The sequence below is a fragment of the Rhinatrema bivittatum genome, chromosome 2, assembly GCF_901001135.1.
Source record: "Rhinatrema bivittatum chromosome 2, aRhiBiv1.1, whole genome shotgun sequence".
Classification (NCBI taxonomy): Eukaryota; Metazoa; Chordata; class Amphibia; order Gymnophiona; family Rhinatrematidae; genus Rhinatrema; species Rhinatrema bivittatum.
The window spans coordinates 238,069,914-238,080,844 of record NC_042616.1 but is presented as its reverse complement, the minus strand read 5'-3'; the positions used below and the strand labels follow the sequence as shown (position 1 = coordinate 238,080,844).

At 44.6% G+C, this 10,931-nt stretch overlaps 1 pseudogene; it reads right to left on the bottom strand.

Annotated features, from left to right (window-relative positions):
• Window positions 1-4,820: 4,820 nt before the first annotated feature.
• On the bottom strand, window positions 4,821-4,910 carry LOC115086344 (annotated as a pseudogene).
• Window positions 4,911-10,931: the final 6,021 nt, after the last annotated feature.

The following is a 10,931-nucleotide window of genomic DNA, read 5'->3' as shown; positions in this document are numbered from 1 at the left end:
GACATAATAAAATACCTTTCTCATAGTAATCAAGGTGGTTTACTGGATCCCATATGGTATTAGGCCTACGGTAAAGTGCACTGGGTGTGGACTTGGCCCACAGAAAGCCAGGAAGAAACTAATCTACAATTCCAATATAGTAAGCCTTCCTAGGGAATTGCTGATTTTGTAAATTTGTTAATTTTTTATTCTCAGTTTTTTAACACAGTTCCTATCAATTTCTCTCTCCCCTAGCACTTCACTACCTTTCTCCTTCCCGCAACTTCTGCGCTTACTGTCACCTGACCCCCATCCTCTCCTTTTTCCTTCACTGCTCCACCTCCCCCCTCCCTGTTATTTGTAATTTCCTCTTCCTCCTTTGCAATGTTGATTGTGAACCGGCATGATGTGTCCTATGAATGTCGGTATATTTTAAAAGCATTTAAATAAATAAATAAATAAATAAATAAATAAATAAATATAATTGCCAGCACTCAACCTATGAAAAAGCCATACTGCAAATATTACATCAGGCCCTAAACACCAATATACCTCCTATTAGGAAATCAGATTAAAGCCAGGTTATTGTAAATCCCTACACAGAAACTGCTAGCAGAATACCTAAAGCCTCAGTTACACAAGCAGAACACAGATAGACTCTCACCAAATACAGAATAAAGAGATCATAAAATATAACCTGAAACGTGCAGACAAAAACTGTACTGGAAATCACAAGAAGCCAAACTGTAAGCAATGCAAACACAATAAAAAAATATAAAACATTAAACATACCAATAAAAAGATTGTCAAATCTGCTGATAAATTCAGCCAATTTAAAATGTATAAAAATGTTTAAAATATTACCAAATACTAATAAAATATTTCAGAACAGCAGATATATCACATCTAATAATTAAAATTAACAAGGATTTAAAAAAAAAATTCCCACTCTCCATACCTGGGAACTTTAGATTTCCAATCGTCCTGAGATTGCTGAAGATTGAAGGAGGGTGCACAAACTTTAACCTCTCTCTTTCTCTCTCACTCACACACACACACACACACCACACACCCAACCCCAACATCCTCACACACACACACCACATACATACACCACCCTCACACACACCCCACCCCCAGCACCCTCTTACACACACACACCCCAACCCCAACACCCTATCTCTCTCTCACACACACACACACACGCACCGCCCCAGTGCCCTCTCACACACACGCGCGCACCACCCCCAGCACCCTCTCACACACACGCGCGCACCACCCCAGCATCCTCTTTCTCACACACACACACACACTCGCGCACCACCCACAATTCCTCTCTCTCTCACACACACAGGCGCACCACCCCCAGCATCCTCTCTTTCTCACACACAAACACATGCACCACCCCCAGCACCCTCTCTCTCACACACACACTTGTGCACCACTCCCAGCATCCTCTCTCTTTCACACACACACACATGCACACCACCCCCAGCATCCTCTCTCTCTCACACACACACACGCGCGCCCCACCCCAGCATCCTCTCTCTCTCACACACACACACACACGCGCACCACCTCCACCCCCAGCATCCTCTCTCTCTTACACATACGCACGCACCACCCCAGCACCCTTTCTCTCACACACACACACATACGCGCGCGCCCCACCCCCAGCATCCTCTCTCTCACACACACACGTGCGCACCACCCCCAGCATCCTCTCTCTCTCTCTCACACACACACACACACACACACACACACACACGCGCGCGCACCACCCCCAGCATCCTCTCTCTCTCACACACACGCGCGCACCACCCCCAGCACCCTTTTTCTCACACACACTCATGCTCACCTCGATCCCCGGGACTCTGGGCTGCAGCTACTGTGCTGCCTCGCTTTCTCCCCCCCATGATGCTCTCTTTTACCTGCACTGGCACTGCCGTGGGACCTTTCCTTTGCTGGCAGGGAGTGGAAACCTCACCACCATATTGCTGTTCCACGTTGACAATCCTGCCGCCAGAGTTTGCTTGAATGATGGTTGAGGTGGCTGTGGCAGGAAAGTTTCAGGGGGCAATTTTGCCACCTCAAAATCTTGCCGCTTCAAGTGGCCGCCTCACCCTGCCTTATCATAGAATTGCTCCTGATTAGTTGGTTGCTCTTCTATAGCATTTGTGTCATGGTCTGATCATAGTTTGCTTTTCTTTATTATAGAGTTTGTCTAATGATAGAGCTAGACCTAAAGCTGTGAACCAGCTGCAATTTTCAAAATATTGTCAAGCCTGCTCTTTCGGATAGAGTACATCAGTTTCCATCAGACATTGTTGATCTGTCTTTGGATCAACAAATGGTTAAAATGGAACTCTCTCTTAAATAATGCATTGAATGAAGTGGCTCCTGCTAAGCAGGTGAAATGTTCTAAATGCTGGCCGCATGGTTTTCTGGAGGATTGTTGGTGATGAAATGGCAGGTCCGCTAGGAAAAGACGGGCGAAGGAGAGGGCTGTCCCCGGAGCAACTCCGAACCCGTCCAGACCGGCCCGATGGACTCGCCCATCGTTCGAGGAGGGCTACGGTCGGCAGAGGAGCCGCAGCGAGGATGAACTCTGGCGACGGAGTTGAGTTTCTCGTGGGGCTCGGACATCTCGCTGTCGCCGATCGTAAGGGAGCCGCTGGCGAACCCAGCGACGCGTAGAGACCCGGATGTGGAAGAGGTCGGAGGGCTTGCCGGAGTTGCAAGCAGAAGGATCGGCCTGCCAGGGAACCTGTTCCCGGGAGAGATAGGTGACGCCACCGCTAAGGAAACGGGCGGTGAGGACGCCGGCAACACAACCCGAAGAGAATATGAGATGTCCAGACAAGAATCTTCTCCGAGTAAGACTTTGTCTACATTTCATATGACTAAACCTGCACAAATAACCATGGACTCTCTCTGGGAGGCTATAGAGGGACTGGGGAAACATTTATCTGGACAAATAAGTTTATTTGCTCAAAAATCAAGGGAACAAGAAACTCGTATACTAACATTAGAGAACTCGATGATTAGTCTGTCAAGTCAAACTGTGGAAATAAAGAATGCTATGGAAATGAATAACAACCTGCAAGAAGCCATTGTGAAAGATAACATGAATATGATTGTGAAGTTGAAAAATTTAGAGTATATTCTTAAGGGGAAAAACTTGAGATTTGTTAATTTCCCACAACTGCCCCTTGTATCTCCCAAAGAAATGTGTAAACGTTACTTGAAAGAAGTGTTTGAAAATTTCAGATGAAAATATCCCCCCCCAGTTACGCGGGTATTTTATAAGCCATACAAAGTGAAAGACATTTTGAGGAGTAGTAGCCCAAGGGAGGAAATAACAAAGGGAGAGGGGGAGAGAGAAAAAATGGAACCTGAGCTTGATGTTTCTGCACTGCCGGAAATTTCAGATTCTGAGCAGGCCAAACCGGCTACGATGATAGTAATATTTGCACTGGAACCCGATAGGGATTGGGTGCTTAAGTTGTATTTCAAAAACAGAATGCAGAAATTTCTTAATATGCAAATTAGAATTTTTCCTGACGTTGCGAAAGCAACACAAAAGAAAAGAAGGCAATTTTTGTTGCTCAGGCCATTGGCCTTACAATTAGGAGCATCCTTTTTGTTAAAATTCCCTTGTCGCTGTCTACTTAGTTATAGGGGTACTAAATATCTGACCTTTATACCATCTCAATTGATGCAATTTCTCTCTAGTAAAAAGGAGGAGCAGGAAAAAGAGAAAGGAGAGATAGTGTCTGGAACATAAAATTCTCTAGATTCAGGTTGTATGCATCCCTTACTTAAGTTTGTGCCCAACTGCTAGCAAATGCATACGGTTTTTCTTTAATATTATTGTGATTCTCTATTGTATAAATTCTAGGAATTGGATCCCAATATTGAGGACTTATATTTGAAGCTGTAATAATAGGTTTATTTCTTATAAATTCTATTGAAAAAAACTGTTTAGTTTGAAATGTTTCAATGACTTAAAAAATTCTGTATCAAATAATTAATATCCTTGATGTATAATTAAATAACGAATAAATAAAAAATTAAAAAAAAAAATGAATGGTTCAGTGCAATGTGAATGTGGACATTTTTAAAATAAATCTTAAATTGAAGTCTTCCCCCCCCCTTTATCTATTGTCACCAATGCTCGCAGTTACAGGGTTCTGTCATAAAAAGCAAAAATATTTTTTACACATTGTTAGGTGATCATGAACGTTCTGTCTACCCAGTATTAATGTCTGTTTTAGCCTGCTCGATGCAGACTCTGAATGTGCCGAGCTAATTTGGGCAGATGAAAAACATGGACCATGGTGCTCAACCATCCTCAGCACTTTTTATTTTTTTTTGCACTCAAACATTAATGTCAACCAAATATGCATTTCAAAAGTATGAACATGTTTAAAAAAAAAAGAGAAACTCCTTTGTTTTATATTAATGAATGTAATTTGCTCTGAAGTGCCTGAAAGGCAGAATATAAATCAAATAAACAATGACCAAATTCTGTGGCCTGTTCTGCATCTGTAGAATCTCAGAAAACTGGGGATTGTGAATGTATCATACAAAATGCTCTAGAAACAAGCAGTGAGTTAAGGACTCTGAAGCGTATTTTTCTATGAAATGGTTATATCACTATTGCTTCTTTAAAGAAATCTTGTAATAAGTCAACCTTTTACATGTGAGATTTCGGGACTTCTTGTGCACCTAATTTATGACCTCCAGGTCAGCTAAAAACTGCCTTTTTAGATATTCACTTATTACATGTTGGAACGTATTAGGAAGCCCTGGATGATGCTTCAGGAGTTGACATTATTGAAAGGTGAAGAATAAACTGGAGCATACCAAGGAAATTTAATTAAATAGATTTATTACACTTGATCTAAGCCAAAAGGCTGAGAAGCGATGATAATGAAATAGATTTAATGATAAAAAAAACCAAAAACAAAACATAACACGAACCCCCAACATTTTGTCTGTTTTCCTTCATTATTGAGTGGATTTGAGGCTCACCGCTTCTCGCTGCACGCATGCCATAAAGTTTTTATTTTCACTGTTATTTTTTTCCTTGTTACTTATAATTCTATAATGATTATGCAGCATATGATGAGATCACCTCCTGGAAGACTTTTTTTTGCGTTCCACTGCAGTGACTATTATAACCAGAGAACCAGACATGAAAAGCTGCATTGTTTAATCTCAAGTTAGCATTACCTCTCTAGAGGTCCAATTTACTAAGACTTTTCTCCCATTCTGTGTCTAGGGGGAAAAAAAGCTTGGCAAATCAGGCCCTGCATTCAGTATGTACCTATCATCTTTTATAGATCATTTTTACTGAAAGTATATTTTTTTTCAGTTGGATACAGAACAAACACTGCGAGCAGCGGTGTGGTTTTTAATTTCATACGTGAGGAGGTATGGGGCACCCTCTCTTTCTCTGCAGTAACCAGTGGGAAGTCTGGCACCACACAGCTTGCCCGGGAAACGCAGAGCCAGGTGGTGCGGACACAATGGGGAAGGGAGGGGGGGAGGGGAGGATTAGAGATTGAATAGAGGAGAGTGGAAGGGAGGAGAGGCAGTGCAAGGAGAGGGCAAATGGCTGGGACGAGGGGGGGACGACGACAAGTGAGAGGAGAGTGGATGGGGAGCAAGTAGAGCAGAATGGTCGAGAGAAATGAAGGATAGAATGGAAAGGAGGGAGGAGGGGAGAATTGACAGGAGGGAGGTGAAGAAAAGGAGGTATTTTTCGGAGAGAAAATACAAGCTGTAGAGAGAGGAGAGATGGAAAGGAAAAGAGAACATGTTGAAAGAGAGCACAGTGAAAGAGAGAAATGAAAGTGTGGAGACCCCCCTAGGTCGCCACTATCCAGTGGATCCCTAGGATTGGAGAAAGGGTGAGTAGTTTGCAGGCGCCTCCACAGAAGTTTGTCTGGAGTGGTCAGCAGTGCACTATAAAAGCAGGAGGGGCATGAGGAGCAGTGGGACTTTTGGTTTTCTCTGGGTCTTGTTTGGCTTGGGGTTGCTGTTTTGGTCTTCTCCCGAGGTTGAGGCCCCACAGCCTGATGGCGGGGAAGTGGCTTTAATTTTGGGGAGTTTTGTTGAGTTGGAGGAGTGGTAGTGGTGGTGGTGGGGGCTGAAGCCCATTTTAGGCTTTACAGCCTGATCCAAGGGAAGAGACTCTGCTCGGTGCCAGTACCCAGTCTAGAGGGGAAGAAGAGTTTGAGGGAAGTTGTGAGGAGAGCTGCTCTTTTTTACTTTGAGATTTTTTATTTTTTGGGACCCCGTGCCTGCTTAAGGAGGATGCTCTCCCCTGCCTTAGGAGGTCAGGAAACGGCTGGGACTCCCTCTGCTCAGCTACAGCAGGACAGAGGTGGCCCGACAGTGGACGCCAGAGAAGAAAGCAGTATCATTGCAGAGAATTTTGTTCTTGATTTTGGGAGGAATTTTTGCTATCAGTTCCTGCCCACAGAGAAGGAGGAAAGGTTTTTGGATTTTGAATCCTTGTTTGGACTTTCTACCACCAGACGTCCTGTGTTTCATCAGAGAAAGGCAGGAGATCCCAGCACCACTAGGTGCTCACTCTCTATCACCCCGGAGGGTTGGGTTTTTCCAAGCGCTTGTCACCCTTAAGGAGACTGACTCAGCTAATAGAACTGAGATAAGAGTCACTTTTGGACTTTTTTTTTGTTTTTTTGAGAAGATTGTCTGGAGAAGTTTTTTTTTTTTTATTTTGAATTGGACTTCAAGTAGGGTCAGAGCCTTTCATTCAGAATCAAAGATGGCCCCAAGCAAGACATCGAAAAAGTGAGTACATCTGAGAGGGCAACCAAAGAGGGAATGAGAGACTATGTTGGGGCCCGCCCCTGTGAGCCTAGGGCCCTGGAGGTTTATCCTTCTCCCCACCAGAACAAACCCCAGCACCCCAGGGCAGGCGGACTGTGACTGGTGAGAAGAGTGGCCCTGGGGACAATAGTGAAACCCCTGCATTCTGAGAGGTCCCTTAAAAGGGAGTTACACAAGGAACAACAAAAACAGAATTAACCACAACAAAAGTGGGCAATATTTTATTTTAAAGAATGGAAAACAAGACTGAAAAGTTTGCAATTAAAAGAAATGACTTTGTATGTAATTAAGTGTAAGGGGACTCCAAAATCTGCCCCTTACTAGCAGTGGTTGCCCCTGTCTGGTATGGCATTTGTGGCCTCAATAGCTCAGCTGGCAGCAGTGTGCGTCTGAGGTCTCACCAGCCCCTGCTCCTATTACGTGAGGCCACGCAGCGTTATTATGATAAAGAGGTGAACCACTCCCCAGTGGGAGGGGGTGTAGAAGTGTATAAAATCCCTGCACCCATGTAATGCAGTGGGAAGAAGGAGAGAGGTTTTCCCAGCTTGGGAGTTCAGCAAGGTATGCATCTCCCCTTAGAGCAGTACCACTGGGCCTGTCGCTCCAGAGGGAGAGTTCCAGGAGGAGAAGAAGAATTGTTCCTGCTTAGTGAAGGTGGCTGGGATCTGGGGAGAAGCTGGCCAGGCCTTACTGAAAGCAAAGAGTCGGAAGGGAGACATCCTGGGAGTCTAGAGTGGGCTGAAGACGTTTCTGCAGCCAGAAGGGAATCTGAGGAGGTCCAGAAGATAAGGGGATCCTACATAGGACTGGATGAGTGTACCAGAGGAGAGGCATCCTGCCTGGGGGAAATCCACAGAGTCCAAGACTGATCAAGTGGCTCAGTTGAAGAACTGAGAGGAGAAGAATGTACTGGGAAGGCCCAGGATGGAAGAGTGCCTGTCCCAAGGAGCTTACTTTTGAGGGGAAGGAGTGTTAGAAGTGACTGAGCCTTGTTTTTTTTGTGCTTTTGAACGTTGTTGCCGTTTGGTGCGCTGTCAGCTAGTATCCCTGCTTTGGATTCTGTTTCCCTGCCACCAGTTACCAGTAAGTATTTTTATTTTGAACAGCATGTTTGGGAGTGAAGAGCAATTCTTGGTGGGACTGGACTGGTATACAGAAGAGCCCCAAAAAGAACAAAACCTTGAAGGCCTTGAAGAGACTATCTCTCCCCACCCCCCCATGCGAGAACCTTGGCAGATCATGGGGCCCTCCCCATGTTCCCCTGTCCCCAAGAGCTGAACAGGAAGTGGGTTACATAAGTCATGTAAATCTACATGCAAATTTAGGAAAATATACCTCAGAGGTTTGGAAACGGCTATAGATTTTCTAACTCCTGCTGCAGAATTTGTTGCAATATGCCAGGGTCTTGATAACTTTCCTAATCGAGCATAGATCCCCAGTACTGATGGCTAGGCAGAAACCTACCTAAGAACAAGTCCAGGATCTGGGTATTTGTCTTGCTTTTGGTGTTTCATTTTCCAAAGAACATTTTGTCCATATATACAAAATTGTGCTGAAAATGAGGTTGAATCTGATGCAGCTTCTGTTCTGGAAACAGTTCATTGCATTGCCAGCGTGCAGTCCCTCTGTAGCAGGCATAACAGACAGTCCCGTTCTGTTGCCAGTAAGCCCTGGGTTGGGTAGCGAGTGTCAGATCCAGCACAGGATGATTCATGCATGTGCAGCCATTCCCTCTGTGGGGTCTGGACTGACCAGCTCTCTGGTGAGCTTTTAAAGGCAGGGCTCTGACCAGGGCCAGTGCAACCTTTAGGCGGGACTAGGCAGCCACTTAGGGTGTCGGTAGTGGGCGAGGCGCTGCCGGGGAAACAAAAGGGCACCATTGTCAAAATGTGAAAAAAGAAGCGACAGCAGCCACAGGTCACTCTCTAGATTTGGGGGGGGGGAGGAGGAGAGAGAGTGAGGAGCACTGTAAGAGAGTGACCATAACTGTCGGAGTGCACATTCAACTCCGGGTGGGGGCGGTCTTACGTTGGCCTGCCTAGGGTGCTATAGACCCTTGCAACGGCTCGGGCCTCTGCTAGGGGAGGCAGTCCTTTGAGTTTGGAAAAGACTTCAGAGATGGAGAGGGGCTTAGCTTTTTTTGTTTCATTTACAGGCCCAGTCAAGAGGAGCCAAGCAAGCCCTGCTTGGAAGTCCTGACCAGGGTTGGGAAGGATTTTTTTCCCCCAAAACATAACCTGTTTGGTTTGGATTTTTCCCTCTGGGTTTATTTTTTGAAATTTGGACTTTTACTTAGTAGGAGCCTAACTGGAGCCTGTACAGCTCCTGGGCCCAAGGAATGGGGAACTCTGGGCCTGGGTCTGGGCAGGTTAGGAAAGACCTGCCCCAGAAGTGATGGTGATCTGCTGTAAGGATAGACTCCTGGTGGTGTCTTCATTTTTACTAAAGATTACTTTCAAGTTCCAGGAGGAGGTTTTGACTGCCCTTCCTTCTGACTGTAGCATCAAGAGTCCTGCCTCAGGGGATCCTCCCATCAGGGATCCGAAGAAAAGAACAAGGGACTGTATTAGAGCAAAGAAGGTTGAGTCAACTAACAGTGAGTAAAGACAAAGCCTACCATGAATAGGGACACCCATCTGGTGATTCTCAAGACCCCGGGGAAAGAGAGTTTTATCTCTGCAGAGACAGTAACTTTCTATCCTTACCAGATGAAAGGGGTGCTTCTGTCCCCAAAAAGGACACCTGACCCACCTGGGGACCTTATTTTTCCAAGCCCTGGAGGGTAGGAATTCCCCTGGTGGGCCTTTGACATTCCTGCACAGATCGAGGAGGACAATGTGGTTAGTGCAGTTAGTGTAGCTGGGTTCAAAAAAGGTTTGGATAAGTTCTTGGAGGAGAAGTCCATTAATGGTTATTAATCAAGTTTACTTAGGGAATAGCCACTGCTATTAATTGCATCAGTAGCATGGGATCTTCTTAGTTTTTGGGTACTTGCCAGGTTCTTGTGGCCTGGATTGGCCTCTGTTGGAAACAGGATGCTGGGCTTGATGGACCCTTGGTCTGACCCAGTATGGCAATTTCTTATGTTCTTATGTAGTAAACAATACTTTGTGCTGCTGTGGATCAAAATTTGTGCCATTTCATACATTGTTCATCAGTAAAGAATTGTTTTGGACACTAGCACAGTGACTCCAGTCTTCTTATTTGGCACAACTAGCACTCATTGGGACAGACTTACACTGGTTACCCCAGGGACTTCGGGACAAACACAAGGAGCCACCCTTAGAACGCAGGGCCTTGGGAGTAATCTCTCCCCCCCCCCCCCCCCCCCCCACCACACACTTGAGAAAGGATCCAGGCCCTGAAATTAAGAGACCTTGCAAAACTAGCCTGGGAGGGTTCCTGTGCCAAAGAGTACAACAAATTCTTTTATGGTCTCATTAGGTAGCAGTCCACACCCGGGGATGGGGTTACACATGTTTCCATACAGGCAGACAGGAGGGCTGTTTATGAATAGCAGGAACAGTCCTGTAATGGAAGCCTGAGACTCTACTAAAACTTTGATACTGTATGTATTGTGTTTAGATCGTATATGGGCGCTTTAAATTTTAACACACTCACATATGCTAAACAGATACAAAACATGCTAATGTTTTGTATCTGTTTTAATGATGTATACATTTTTAATGATTTAATGATGTATACATATTATTATACATTATCTGTTATATTATTATACATATTATTATACATTATCTGTTTTATTATACATTATCTGTTTTAATGATGTATACATATTATTTGAAACCCATGTTCTCTGTAAAGCCTATGGCTGTTAAAATGTTTTTCTGGTTTTTTAAAATGTTACATGTAAAGCTTGTTGCTAATTTATTGTTACACTGTAAACCGAGGTGATGTATTCCTTTACGTACCGCGGTATAAAAGAATCTATAAATAAATAAAATAAATAAATAATGACCTTATTAATCGTTGGCTCACTGTCAGGCTGATTCAGTACAGTGCACTCAGGCCGAGCGCACCATTATCCCCCATCTGGACGCGCCTTTTTGACACACTATTATTAC